Below are 16,457 nucleotides of genomic sequence, written 5' to 3'. Positions count from 1 at the left end.
AAAAAGCTGATGCCGAAATCTCATCAACTATATGAGTAGCAGAGACAGTCAAATCAGCTTCTATTTCCGACCAATTGACCCCTTGAGAGATACGATGATTGATAACCCAGTGCAGAATTTCACGCCGAGCTATGGCAAGTTTACGGGACACCACAAACATCGCAGATCCAAAGAAAGGAGTTTCCCAAGCTTTTAAAACTAGGCCACGGACTTCAGGATAGGATAAGCACCAATTGTCAATACGATACGGGCGTTTATGTGATTTAGAAATCGGGCCTAAAGAAAGAAGAATAGGGGCATGATCCGAGACAAGAATAGGAAGATGCAAAACTGAAGCAGACGGAAAGAGAGTAAACCAATCCTGAGTGGCATAAGCACGGTCAAGACGTTCCATAATAAAATTACCATCAAACTGACTATTCATCCAAGTAAACCGGGGGCCAAAAAAAGGAACATCCATAAGACAATTCTGAATTTTCCAAGCCGTAAAATCACTTTGACCCCTAATGAATTCCGAACCTCCAAACTTATCAGCAAACAATTCAATTTGATTAAAGTCACCTATGAGGAGCAAAGGAGAAAAGTTCACAACCTGGGAAGAGATACGATCCCATAAACATCGACGAGATTCAAACCGAGCTTCACCATATATAAATATTACATATATTACATTATTTGTACAAGGTGTCATAGGGATTATTAATTTACATAATATAAAGTGAGGTTCTATATATAAAGTAGTTAGTTGTAGAGAGCTATCCCATCGCAAAAGGAGGCCGCCACTACGTCCAACTGAATCAACGCCACAACAATTAGGCAGGCCCAGATGAGATGTCTTAATTGAAGCCAAGGAAAAAGAAGTCATGGTTTCTTGAAGAAACAAAATAGACGGATGATATTTGTGGACGCTTCGATATATAAAAGGAATTGTAGGATCATCCGTCGATCCCAGCCCCCTACAATTCCAACAAAAGATCTTCATGGAGAAACGGGTGGCGAATTACGGTCCGCCACCAGACCTAAAACTGGAACTACTGCATCATCTCTGGACACAGAAAAAGGAACAAAAGTTAGACAAGATCCATCCATAAAAAACAAAGGATCACCCTGATCCAAACGTGCTTTCTTTGACACAGGACCATCAGGAGCCGAAAAAAAAGAAGAGAAAGGCCTCTTCAACCGTGAGACCAAAGAGCACGAACTCAGCCAACCAGGCGGCCGATAAAGAAAAGGCTCAGATGAAACGTTTCCCAACAATAAGGCAGTGGGTGTTGGTTCATAAACCGTGTTAACAGCCAAATCCATAACACTCGTTTTACGAGAAAGTTTAAAACGAGTACGGCTGTAAAAATTAAAACCAACCCCTACCTTACGTTTAAAAACAAACTTCACCGTCCGTCCAAAAGAGTCCAAAGCATTATGGTGAGGGCTAACGGTACCAGCAGGGGAACGAAAAAGACAACTGACATCAACGGAACGAGGAGGAGTCGAAGGTTCAGCGAGACCAAGTTCGAGAGTAGCATCAACCTCGTCCTCAGGGACACTCATACGAAACGACGGGGAAATCTCCCTAGCACGAGGAGGTGCACCACCATGAGATGGTCCACCAACCTCAAACGAGGAAAGTCCCCCCCGTGAATGCCCAGCAACAGGAAAAGAAGAACACCCAGGTGAAAAAGGACCAGGCAAAACAGAGCCTCTAATCAGCGGGAAATTCTCAAGCAATACTTCCCGAGACTCGTCCTCATGGACACAAGCATCAGGAGGAAAAGTATAGTCCATAGCATCGTCATCATCATCCGATGACGATGATGAGAAGGAAAACACGGGGGAACTACCACCCGAATCCACAAGAACAGGGTCCGAGGAAGAAAGTGTATGAACATCCGAGTTTAAATAGTGAAGACGAGGAGGAAGCCCAAAAATCTCAGGGGTATAAAAAGACGACCCAGGAGGGCCATGTAACACCTGCAGACCACGAGCAGCAAGCTCATTCAGACGGGTTCGAATACCACGAGAACCATGGACTGTACCCGAGGGGCAAAACGAAACACGATGGCCCAAAAGACCACAAGTTTTGCAGAATCTGAAAACTCCTTCGTAGGAGAATCCGACCCACAGGTGCTCACTATCATTAAGAGCAAGATAGCAACCAGGAATGAGAGGTTTGGACAGGTCCACCCAAACTTTCACTCGAACGAAATTTCTAGGTGGAAGCAGAGAGGGATACGACTCCTCTTCACAAATATCTCCCACATGGGAGAGAAGATACGCGGCAACAGAGGTGTTAAGGAGCTGAAGAGGGAGATGATGAACACGAATCCATAAAAGAACAACATGAAAGAGCAAGTTGTCCGGAACTGTTGTAGGTGAAACCGGCCTAAACACGAACAAACTGCCTTCAATGTTAACAGTCTGTCGCAGGCGAAAATAGGCGAGGTCAACAGCAGAGGAGAACTCGAAGATATAATATGGCTTCATAGCACGAATAGTAACAGAACCTTGAAGTTTCCAGTGCTCGGAAATCCGATCATAAAGGCGAAAAACATCCAAGAAACGTTGATCAAGTATTTTAGCAAGAAGAGCTTTCGAGAAATCGACACCAGTAAAGTCCGCATAAAGATATAAGGGTAATTTAATACCTACACCAGATCGACAGAGATTCGGCATAGATGAGGAGGTCATGTTTGTAAGAAAGGTATAGAAAACAGGGGAAGCTAAAAAAAACAGGGTAAGGAAAAAAGGAAGTAGAAGGTGGCGAGACGATGAAGATGGCGTTTTAAAGGGAGGGAAGGGAGACAAAGGAAGGTGAGCTGTCAAAAACAAGAGGCTGCATGCATTACAACTCAGCAAAGAAGGGAAAAATTAGGCGAGTTTGGGCGGTGGATAGGGGGAGGCGGTAGTGGAGGGTTAGGCAGGGGGAAATTAGGTTAGCAATATGAAGGTTTTAGGGTACTCTTTTTAGAGGAACTCTCTATTTTGAGAGAAAACTTTCTTACCTAATCTAAAAAGATGTATTTGTGGTTTTATGATGGAATTGCGGGGAAGCGAGATAATTTTTTTTTGGTAAACAGAAACGGGGATACCCCAAAACTTTTTTTTTTTTTTTTTTGGTGAAGGGTAATTATATTAATAAAGAATAAGCTCCAACAATTACATATGCGTCCTATAGGATATAAACAACTTAGTACAAAAAAACTCAATTACTCTAATTTCCTACGCTATCTATCCAGACTTGATCACTCTGTTTCAAAATATGATGATTCCTCTTTCTCCATCGTTGCTTGATGCTATTGACAAGTTTAGGAACAAGAAACTCAGGCCTGACAATCTGACCATGAAGTCTTGCTATATTCCTAGCATGCCAAATCTCATAAGTGAGGCTAACAAAGCAAGCACACACAAACTTACGTTGCAATTTACTCCTTCCTCTACCAGAAGCATACCAATGATCAAAGAACTGCGGAGGAAAGCTGATTCTCAGTCTCTGATGCACTTGGTACCGAAGTCACAATTATAGAAAAGATGCCTATGAGTTTCAGGGGCAGCTGCACATAGAAAGCAAGTGTCATCCTGTCTAAAAACTCATTCTAATGATCCTTTCACGAGTTAAGAGCCTCTGAAGTCTGCTTGCCCAATAGATAAAGGAAGTTCTAGGCAAATTCAGGCTATTCCAACACGCATACCTCCACTGAACTTTAGGACTTGGTGGCATTAACCATTTATAATCTCCAGCAACAGTATAAGGTTGGGAACTGTTAAGCCAAAGATTATCAGTATAAGCATTCTTAAAAATAGCATTAATTTGACTGCTCTTCTTCCAAGACCAGCTGCAGTCCTGAGGTGCAACATAGTCTTGCCAGCTCTGGTCTTTCATATAAACATGATTAACCCAACGCGCCCATAAGTGATCTTTTTTTGTAGCAAGCCACCAAGTATACTTTCCTAACAATGCTTTATTCCACAATTTAGAGTTCTTTATCACAAGCCCCTCCTCTTCTTTGGGTTTGCAGCAAGTAGCCTAATGCATATTAGGAGCCCTAGAGTAAGAATGTTTTCCCTCCCAAAGAAAAGTCCTACAAAGAGAATCAATCCTTTTCATTACTCCATTAGGGATGAGGAAGATTGTTGCCCAATATGAGTGCAAGGAGGTGAGGACAACATTCACAAGGACCAATCTCCCAGCATAAGAGAGATGTCTGGTCCCCCAAGCACGAATTCTTGCCATGATTTTATCAGTATGCTTGGCACAATCATTTTTTGTCAACTTTTTAGAAGAAATGGGGATACCAAGGTATTTGAATGGAAGAGTACCTCTTTTGAAACCAGATATCTGAATGATATTGTCAATGACATGCCCAGTCACACCATTAAAGTAAATATCAGTTTTGTCATTGTTGAGGCAAAGTCCAGATGAAGTTGAGAAAGTGGCAAAACCCCTCAACATCCACATAATTGCAGCTTCAGTTCCTTTACAAAAAAGAAGGAGGTCATCTGCAAAAAGCAAGTGGTTGAGCTTGATATGTCCACACATGGGGTGATATCTAAAATCATCTTGATTAGCAACCACACCCAGAATTCTTGAGAGATACTTCATACATAGGGTAAAGATTAGGGGAGAGAGGGGATCCCCTTGTCTTAACCCTCTTTTGCCTTTAAAGAATCCAAAAGAACTTCCATTAATAGCAAGGGAATAAGAAGGTGTAGTTATGCATACCATCACAAGCTTGATAAAGTTCTGAGGAAATTTCATTGATGTGAGCATTTGTTCCACAAAGCCCCATTCTACAGTATCATATGCTTTCCTGAGGTCTATCTTAATGAGGCATCTGGGAGAGGTTGCCTTCCTATTATATAACCTCACCAGATCTTGGCAAATGAGCACATTATCCACAATATTTCTTCCTTTGATGAAGGCTCCTTGACTACTACTAATGATGTCAGGAAGCACTTCACTTAACCTATTGCATAGAATTTTGGCAATGCTTTTGTAGAGGATGTTACAACAGGCAATGGGTCGATATTCAAGCACAGAGACAGGATGTTTGACCTTAGGAATGAGTGTAATAGTAGTGGTATTGATTTGTTTAAGAAGTTTACCAGTAGAGAAGAAGTCCATAACTGCACTGATAACATCCTCACCCACCACCTCCCAGGCTTCCTTGTAGAATTGGCTTGAAAATCCATCAGGCCCAGGGGATTTTGTGGCTGGGATGGAAAAGATACTGCTTTTAATTTCCTCCCTCGACACAGGCTTAAGTAAGATCTGCTGCTGCTGTGCATTAATAAGATTACCAGTTCTGACAGTAGGAAAGTGCACAGGTGCTGTACTCTTACAAGTACCCAAAAGTGTCTCATAATAATCCAGGAAAGCTTGTTCAACATCCTTGAAATTGGAGTGAAGGAGGCCATCTTTATCCTTAATTTGAAGAACTTTGTTTTGCATCTGTCTGGTATTGATTTGGGAGTGAAAGAACTGGGTGTTTTCATCACCTTCCTGCAGCCAATTGATTTTAGCTTTTTGACTCAAGAAGCTATGATAAGCTTTACTAAGATGCCTATAATCAACAGATGCTTCCTGTTCTTCAGCAAGTATGACCAGGTTAGTAGGATCAAGGTTCATCCTCTCTTGTAAGTTATCAAGTCTGAGTTTAGCAATTCCAACAGCTTTGCGTATATCAGAATATCCATGTCTGTTTAACTCTCTCAATGGCTTCTTAAGAGCTTGCAGTTTTTTAACAACCTTGAACATTGCAGTACCAGCAATGGGAGCCTTCCATTTCTCTTGGATCAGAGCTTTAAAGTTAGGGTCCTGCCCCCACATACAAAAATATATGAAATGATGTTTTCTTTGAGGAACAACCCTCCTATAGCACAGGCAGGGATTGTGATCATACAATCCTTCAGGTAGAAAATAAGCATAGCATTCAGGGTACAATTGCATCCAGTCAGCATTTACCATGAATCTATCAAGACGGGAGAAAACCCTGGAATTAGGTTCATGCTTGTTGTTCCACGTAAAGAAAGTTCCCTGTCCTTTAATATCTACCACTTCACAATAATCCACACATTCCCTAAAGTCAGAGATCTCACTCCATAAGACAGGTCTTCCTTCTCTTTCATTAAAGTTAAGCAGGCTGTTGAAGTCTCCACGTATACTCCAGGCTCCATTATAATTGTCCTTGATATCCTTCAAACACTACAAAAAAAACGTTTCGATGCGACGGACACATTGCGACGGAATATTAATCTGTAGCAAATTTAAACCTGCGACGGAACCTGCGACGGATCTCATACTGTGCGACGGACTTGCGACGGATTTTCCGTTGCAGCCTATTTTCCCAGACCGCCAAGTTTTCTGACATGGCGGGAAGGTCTGCGACGGAATTTCCGTCGCTATATTAAAATAATAATAAATTCTGCGACGGAAATTCCGTCGCTGCATTAAAATAATATTTTTCCTGCGACGGAATTTCCGTCGCAGACATTTTTTAGTGTCCACCTGTACACCTCTTAACACGCTGGAAAAAAAATATTATTTTATTCCTGCGACGGAAATTCCGTCGCAGGATTTATTATTATTTTATTTTTGCGACGGAAAGTCCGTCGCAGGCTTTCTTTATACGGGCAGCAGCGGAATCCTTCTCCTTCATTATCACTCTTCAATTATTTACCCCAAAATTCCCAAAAACCCGTCTCCCTCAATCCCACCACCACCACTCCCACCACCACCACCCTACTCCCCAAATCACTCCTCCTATTTCTCCTTTCTCCTTTCCCTTTTACCCTTTCTTCTTCTTTCCCCTTTCTTCTCCTTTCCCCTCTCCCTTTTTTTTCTGCCGCCGCCTGCTTCCTGCCGCCGCCGCTCCCTCCCCTTGTCTCCTTCTCTTAATTAATATAAGGTTTGTTTAATTTATCTTACTTTGCCAATTTCTTACTTTGTTGCTATTATTTAATATTTTATTTTGTTGCTATTATTTGATTTCTAACAATGTTGAAGAATTTAGTAATAGTAATGCAGGAAACCAAGGACATGAAAATGAGAATGAAGAAATACCAGCAGGTCATCAACAAGAACAACAAAATATGCCAGTTGACAAAATTCCTCTCGATTCTCTTGATCAAGATGGCGTTTGGTAAGTATGTTATTTTTTCGTAATTAATTATTTTTATAACGATTTATATATATATATATATATATATATATATATATATATATTTATTTATTTATTTATTTATTTATTTATTTATTTATTATATTGTCATTCTTTTTTTCAGGTTCAGTGATGAAAAAGTTGTGAACTTGATATCGAATACTATTGGATGCAACTATAAAGAACATGCTCCTAATTGAAAATCGTCGTCATCTACTCAAAAGAAGGATTGGTGGAATTGGTTTGAGGTATTAGCAATTGTCATTTAATTTAATATTAGGTATTTTATTCATTTATTTTATATTTATTTACAATGAAGTTTATTTTCTAACTTTATTGTTTATTGAAAAGTGGCGTGTTAGTTACGATCCCCGCGACAAGGCAAGGGTTAAGAAGGCTTGGGAAGATGCCATGAAGACCCGTTTACGGCAAATGATTTATCGAGCTTATCATAAGGAAGAGCATGAAAAGCCGGATTGGATTAGTGTTGAGTTGCACCGTCAATTGAAGAATAGACCACTTGAAGATCCTAGTTTCGCGGGAAGATCGGAGCAGAATTCGGTCAACCTTAGGTCGGGAAGTGACGAGAAAGGGAAGGCGTTAGGTACTCACCTAATGGGTCGAAAAAACACATTGCAATATATGGACTCAATGGTAATTTCTTCACTTCCTTTTTTAATTTATTACCTTTTTTTCTTTAACTTTATTTAAAGTTAGTAATTATATTTAACAAGTATCAAAATTGTAGATTGATAAAGATGGGAAAGGAGATATTCCGTCCGCTTTGCAGTTGTTGAAGAAGACAAAGAAGCATAGCACAAAAGGATGGTTATCCAAAAAAACTGGTCAACTCTTCGTAAGTTACTATAATTATTTAATTTTTAACTCATTTTTTCAATCATGATTATTTAGTAGATGGTATCTAATCTTTCGTTTTTTTATTGATATAGTGTAAAATCATCTCAAAGAAAACTGAGCTTCAGAGTCAAGGGGTCAAGAACATCGATGATAATGAGATTTATATTGAAGAACATGGAGGATTTGATAAGAAAGGTAGAGTACTTGGCGCGGGAAATGCAGCACCACAAATTTGGGAGCACCACCGCCGCTCGACTAGTAACCTCTTTTCTACTCCTCATACTCCGGGTTTTGTTGGTAGAGTCGCAAAAGAGAATGCCCGACTTAAGCAAGTCAAGGCCGAACAATCTCAAAGGATTGCGACAATAGAGGAGTTCTTGAGCCAGCAAGGTTTTACCACTCAAACTTGTAACCCCGGAGGTGTATCTCAAGCTAGAAATGACTTTGATGATGATGGTGGCGACAATGCTAGACCTACTCCTACTCCCGTGTATTGATTTGTAGTTGTTAGTTGATTAGTAGTTATCACTCCTACCCCGTAGTTTATGGACTTATTTAGCTTTCTTTGTTGAACAATTATTGTATTAAACGGTTGTAAACCTTTTATTTTAAGTTAATGCGAAGACGTTGTTTGGAAAATCTCGTCTTGAACGAGTTGTGAATTTGTCAATTCTTTGGATTTTTTCGTATGTTTGTAGGAAACCGGGAGTATATGTAATTGCTTTCAAAGTAATGGGGGAGCTGGAAAAGCGGCGTAAACCCCCGGTTAATTTCGTCTCTGCGACGGAATTTGCGGACGGATTTTCCGTCGCAAATGTTGACTTTCTGGTTGACTTTGGGGACACGTGGCCTTTATGAACAGAGTCTGCGGACGGATTTTCCGTCGCAAATATTGACTTTACGGTTGACTAATGTGCCTACGTGGCGGTATGAGCGATGAAAGAAATCGCGCAGAACTTCCGTCGCAAATATTGACTTTCTGGTTGTTTTATCAATCAATTATAGGGCAAATGTTGACTTTCTGGTTGACTTTGGGGACACGTGGCCTTTATGAACAGTAGTCTGCGACGGATTTTCCGTCGCAAATATTGACTTTCTGGTTGACTAATGTGCCTACGTGGCGAGTGAATGGCAATGAAGCTGCGACGGAATTTCCGTCGCAAATATTGACTTTCTGGTTGACTATTGTGTCTACGTGGCCTCCCATGAACAGTGAACTGCGACGGAATTTCCGTCGCAATTTCATCTTTTGCGACGGGTTACTGCGACGCTTTGATCCGTCGCAGATTTTCCTGTGCAACGGAATTCCCGTCGCAAAACTAAATTTTGCGACGGAATAAATCCGTCGTAATTCCGTCGCAAGTTCTGTATTTGCGACGGGATTGGCATATTTGCGACGGAGTTTTCCGTCGCTATGGAACCTTTTCTTTCTAGTGAAATCCCTCCATAATTCCCTCCTATCAATTTCATCATTGTGACCATACATTGCAGTGAATAAAAAACAATCACCAGAAGATGTTTCCTCCACTCTGACAGTAATTTGTTGAGAAGATATGTGAAAAAGGTTAACTGTGAAAATTGTATTGATACAAATGATCCAGACTCTCCCTCCTTGGTGATGACTGTAATTATGAATCCCGCTCCATTGTTGACCCAAAATAGCAAGAACACCATCATAGTCATTACCCTTTATTTTATGCTCCACTAAACCATACAGCCCTACTTTATTTTGATGTAAAAAAACGCTTGATATCTAATTGTTTATGAAGCTTATTCATACCCCTCACGTTCCAGCTACCAATATTATCCATTTTGATGATTATCTGGTGGTTCTCCCTGTCCTCCAGTCAGCTTTTTAGTAGGACTAGTGAGCACAGCAGCATAGGAAGGACCATGAGGTGCTAAAGAGCCACCCGTGTTGTGTTCCTGCCTCACAATTTTGGTGACAGCACTAACAGGAGTACGAACTGGTGGTGGCTCCTTAGTAGTCACAGGTGCAGTAGCAGCAGTCCCCTCAGTGGCCACAGCAACAGGTTTAGCCACTGGCCTCCATACTTGTGTGGTTTTAGGATTAGCTTTAGAGTTCTTCAGAGGAGCAGGGTTAGTGGGTTTAGGCTTCCTACAGGCTCCATTACTATGTCCTATGCCATTACAGACATCACAAGTAACAGGCTTCCATTCATATTTCATTCCTACACTGACCTCCACCCTTTTTTCATCCACAAAGTATATTCTCTCAGGGAACTCCTGACCAACCTCCACTTCAACCATTATCCTTGCATATCCTATCCTTGTTTTGTTCATTGTGGCTTCATCACAACGCATAAATTTCCCAACTAAATAAGCAATTTTCTCTAGACAAGATATTCCCCAGAACTTCAGTCCAAGCCCACAAAAACGAACCCAGATAGGCACTTTCTTCACCTTCTCTTTTGCCATACTGCCATTTTCAGTCCAAGGTTTGACAACAAGGGGTTTGTTGTCAAACATTGGAAACCCTTGTTGCAGTACTAAAGATTGGCATTCCATGGTAGGGAATCGTACTACGAACGCTCCATTTGGCAAAAAAGAGATCTTATCAAACTTATATTTGCCCTATAATTGATTGATAAAACCATTAACTAACTCCCAGGGAGGGTTTCCCCCTAACACATAACAAATAACTGCACTTTTCCAATATTCAATCTCTGGCGTAACATCTTCATTAGTGAGATGCAATAAATTCTTCCTAGGAGATGTAACAGGGGATAAAGTAGGAGACTTTGATTTACCTCGCACTTCTGTCCATCCTTCAGTTGTATCCTCCTCAGGTTCAGAATCCGTGACTGCATCCTCAACAATGGCCTCCAAATTCAGTACTGGGATTCCAACAATCTCACTATTATTCCTAGTTGATTTAGCATCGGCAGATTGTGGTCCGTCACCCATAGTCGTATCCGGTTCAGAATTATCCATATCAAGGTTATGATTTTTACAGCTGCTAAAAGAAAGACGAATTTTTGCTCGTGGTTTGATTGTTTTTTGCTTTTTCTGGGATTTTTTCGGGACGTTCTTCCTTGCCATCGTGCAATTTAGAACCTGGTAAACCCTAGAGAGAAGGATAAAACGAATAAGCAAGGCCACGAAATGAGAGGTTGAAGGAGATTGATTAAAAGACTAGGTTTAAACTCGTGAAATTCACGGGCTACTCTAATATATGGTTAAAAAGTTGAATGATTTCAAAATATATGAATGAAACACAATAAATTATATTATATATGTGTCTGTTTTAGTATTAAAATTTTAGATTTAGATTAATTGAATAAATAATTAATTATATATATAAAAGAATAATGTAAAACCGCTGAGGTGACACAATCTTCTTTGAGAATTAAGGTAATGCAACCCTCACATTCAACCTCACAAAATCAGTTTTGTTTGAGTCAATCACGGTTTTGCAATATGGCCACATCAAAAAAAAAAAATCAAAGTCCAATTAAATCTGACGTTGAATTGCCCTAACCCTTTGTCATTCTCTATGCTACTTGAGAATGACAATGAACAATTACCCTATAAACAAATTCAATTTCCAAAACAAGCGTGCCTCACACAATAACTCTCACCTGCTAACACAGTAACCCATGCTTCATTCATCTCCTCAAAATAATAACCCTATAAACAACCTCCTGTAAATACTTTCCTCTGCATTATCGTCACCGAGGTGATAATCTTTACCTCTCTTTTACTGAAAAACCACGAATTATAGTTCTATGCCAGGTGATATCTTTACCTCTTTCTTTACTTTCTGCCATTTGAATGATTTTTGTTTTTGAATTTTTTATTTTTTTGAAATTCGTTGATTTCATCCTCATATTTTTCAAGGTTTCGATTATCTGTATTATTAAGTTTAGATTGTTGAGAAATGATTTAGTTACTTTCAGTTTACCTAATTGCGAATATTGACAATTTTGTAGCGGTTAATTGATTAGTGGTTGCAATCACGACAAATTTCAGGGATGAAGATGGAGATTGGTCGGTCAAGAGATGTAAATGTTTTGACTATGAAGTGTCGAAGAGCTCCAATAGATTAGAAAACTACATGCTCCATTTATCATCTGTGTAAGACGATCTGATTTCTTTTACTACAGCTTTACTTAACTTATCCCTGCTACTACTTTTTTTGGATAACTTTTGTTACTGCTCTTTTATTTGGATTCTTATCGATTCTGTATATATGTATGTTATTGTCTCGCGTTGTAGATTCTCGAGTATAAATTTTTTGACGACCTTATAATGCGACTTGATTTTATTTTGCTTTTATAAGTTGAGACAATCGGATACTAGCTGTTATATAAATCTACATTACGAGTAATATTTTCTGCTAATTTTATCCTCCCTTTATTCATTTTTTTAGTTAATCATGCAACTTTGAACATACAAAAGGCGTAATATTTTCTGATTTCATGGGTTTTACGGGACAAAGTTACAATATCTAAAGTTTAAAACTACCGTATTCTAAGACAATATAAGCATGACAACATTTATAGTGTATTAATCCACCTTTCATCTTCTTTCCCTTGGCATTTGCTACACCATTAAATTACTATCCATCAACTAATTTAGGTGTCTTCATGTGTGTAAGATATAAATTGCCCTACTTGAGTTTTTGTGTCATCAACTAATTTATATTAGTATGGTTTCCTGACATGATAATTTGTTTTTCTGAAGTATAGTAAGGTTTCCTATTTTTGCAGGCAAGGGAAGCTCGAAAGAAAGCATTAGAGGAGATGAGTGCAGAAACAAAACCGACATTTGAGAACATTAAATTTTTCAAAATCTATCATGTGCCTACACCTAATGCCCCTGATGTATCACAAGTGTAGGTACAGTAGATTGCCCATTTTCTTTCAATAGTAGAACAATGTATAGCTTATGATGTGTGTTCTTTGATGCTTAATAGTTACTCCCTTTGTCTCAGTCATTTGTTTTACTTTTTTTTTTGTAAGGGATATACGAGTAAATTTTACCGATTTACTATTATAGTTTATTACAGTTACTGGGATGATAAACTTATTCTGTATAAATAACACGTCTAAGGTTCGAAGATTAAATAGTGATTCATTACGAATACGTTAATTGGTGGAATTTAAGCAATACACAAGGTTCAATGAAGGCACCCACAAACCCCACTAAGAATCTGATTCATTCTCTCTTCTTCCTGAGAGTTGGTCAGGCATACTACCAACTCTATGCTTTTGGAGTAGCTATAAGTTGTACAACAGTTTTGATTGAGTATTTATTCAAATATAGGGACCTTTATCTTCCTTTCCTTTTAAGAAAAAATTGTGAGGGTGACTTTGAAGTTGAACTATTGTCATGCTATGAAATAGTTTCTATAAGTTGTTTAGTTTGATATTGTTCTTGGAACAAGTCATTGGTGCCACATTGCAGGAATACATGATCTGTGAGGTGTGAACATGCTTACTCAGACTCTAGGATGTGGCCTCCTTGATGAAAACATGATGAAGAGCATAGAACCTAAAAACGCCGATGGGATCAGGTTATGACAGACAAATGTTCAAATGATCAAATATTAAAGGTTATTGCAATTGGATTTTGTGATGATATTTGTTGCTTTATGCGCAGATTGCAACAACTTCTACTGAGATTATCTCCTGAATAGAGGCTTAATACCATGTCTCATAGTCATATACTCCTGCAGACTGTCGTCAAAAGGTTCTCCCAAATGAACGTATTAATAGGAATATTTATAATAGTTGGGCATCAACCATCACCTTAAGGTTTTGGTTGAATTGGTTCATCTATCGTGGTATCAGAGCCAGTGTGACCGAAGGTCACGGGTTCAAATCCTGGCAACCTCAAAACTCGGGGGAACCGGTGCACAACTAACCACTCTTCAAGCCCAACGGGCATTTGAGTGATGAAGCGTAATAGGAATATTTATAATAGTTGGGCATCAACCATCACCTTAAGGCTTTGGTTGAGTTGGTTCATCTATCACGTATAAAGTGCTAAAGCTTCATAGTTTAAGAGCTCATGGGCCTTTATGATGCGTCTTTGTGTGTGTATTGCTGTGAGAATATTTTTCCATCTATTTTTGTTTATGGACAGCAGGAATTTGCAGCGTATTTTATTTTAATACAGATTTATTTTGCATAGGTTTAACCCCATACAATATTCTTTTTTTCCACCGTATGCAATATTTGTAAATTTTCCTGAGGTTAATTGTTAGTTCCACAATAGGTTTAAGTGGATCTAATGTATGCCCATAATAACCAGAATAAAAGGGGGGTTTAAGTAAATTCAAATGAAGTAATTGAAGATGAGGACAAATCAAATTTACATGAAGTAAACTTTAATAAATTCCTCGACACTCCCATATGTCCAGGTCTCTTGAGTCAAGAGATAAGGTTGAAGGTTGGTGTTATATTTGATGCTCCTAAAACCATTAATTTATAGTGTGGATGGTTTAGTTGCTATTTAGGCTCACTGCTCTATATGCTCCAAGTTATTCGCTCAGATATAAACGAGCAAAGTACTCTCCTATAGCATGGATCCGATATTCGATCAAATCAACTTTTTAACTATCCGAATTTTGATATATGAATATATCGGATGAAATATACGTGATCCAAACCGTATTACCAAGCTCTTTAAAACTCGAATAAAAATTTATGGAGAATCATCAAGTTAAAGTGAAAGTATAGTAAGACCCAATAATATTTAATAAAATCTGATATTCCATTTGGTTTGGACTTCTTATCTAAAACCTGACAAAAAAATATGACGCCCTGTGTTGTTTCAAAAAAAAAAGTTTCATCTTAATGCAATTGATTTGATCAATATTGTAGATTCAAACCAACCTTAAGATCCTCATTAAAACTCACTATAGAGAAGCAACAACGGTGCATTTATTCTCAAATATAGATGTATATAGACGTACTAATTTATATATTTATATTTTATAATAATTAGATAAACCGTGAGTCCATGATACATTTGATTTACAAATTTAGCAAATAAATCTAATTTTCAAAAATTTAAAACAACCCCGTGAATTTTCACGGGTGTTACACTAGTTATCATATAAAAATATACTAAAACGCTTTTAAACATGTAGGTATTTTATCGGGATTTCGTGTTTTTTAGCCAATAGGTAAGCATCAAATATGGGGGGAATTGTGCGCCGTACACATGTATTTTTGCGGTTCTATTATATACCCCTAATTTCGCAAATTATCTCTTGTAAACCCCCCCCCCTTTTTTTTAACATAAAAATATATAACTATGCGATGTGACTATGTGGGTATGGATATATATTGAATATTTCATATTCATGGTTAGTGAGAAATGAGTCTGAATTGACTTCATACCCCATTCATATTTACTTGCTTCCCCGTCAATAATTAAACTAATTTATGATATTGTTACAACAATTTATAGATTGTTTATACATGTTTTTTGAAAATCGGTTAAGACTTAAGTTATACAATGTGGTGTGGGGTTGTTACCAATGCTTAGTAATGTAGATTAGACCTGCCAAATTCGAATCGGGCCCAAAACCCTGACCTGACTCAAACCGGTTTTTCAGGATCAAGACCTGAAAATTTCGACCTGGCAATCTGTTCGACCCGTTATTTGAGGGTTAAAGCCCGATTCGTTAGATCAAAGATAAATAAAAGTATTATTATTTTATTGTACTCCCTCATATTCATAATAACTCTCTCCTTTCAAAAGGGCACGCAAATTAAGGGGGGGGGGGGGTTATTTTATTGTAAAGTATTATGGTGGTGTAAGTAATTAGAGAGAGGAAAGGTATTATTGTGGAGTAAGCTGATTAAAATAAGTATTGTTGTGGGGTAAGATGATTAAAATAAGATAAAATATGAGTATTGTGAGGTATTTTTGTGGGACGAGGTGATTAAAACAAGAATAAAACTTTACTAAATAAGAAAATGGGAGAGTTATATGAATAGATGAAAAATGAAAGGGGGAGAGTTATTATGAATAGGAGGGAGTATTAAATACTCCCTCTCATCCAGACCAAAGGTTACAGTTGCTTTATCACACTTGTCGAGGTACGTTTTGTAACGTGCATATCTTTAGTTACACATTATTAAAAATTATAAAAATTTTATATTCTTATAGCATTCATGACGATAAATCAAACAAGATATCACATGACTATATTTTATCTTATAGATTAAGAATAATATCAAAGATTACCTACGACCATGAATAGTGCCAAAAAGCAACTGTAACATTTGGTCTGGAGGGAAGGGAGTAAGTATTATAGCAAGTATAACTTTTACAATAGTCATTAAAAAAGCTTTGTTTCTATAATTATCCTATTTGTGATAATTATGTCAATATACTTATTGTATGTTGAATATAATTAATGTAAGCATTTAATATAATAAAAATATCTTTTACGTTTTAAAAAAA

This window comes from Silene latifolia, chromosome 7 (assembly GCF_048544455.1).
Source record: "Silene latifolia isolate original U9 population chromosome 7, ASM4854445v1, whole genome shotgun sequence".
Lineage (NCBI taxonomy): Eukaryota > Viridiplantae > Streptophyta > Magnoliopsida > Caryophyllales > Caryophyllaceae > Silene > Silene latifolia.
Note: the sequence above shows the minus strand (reverse complement) of the source record.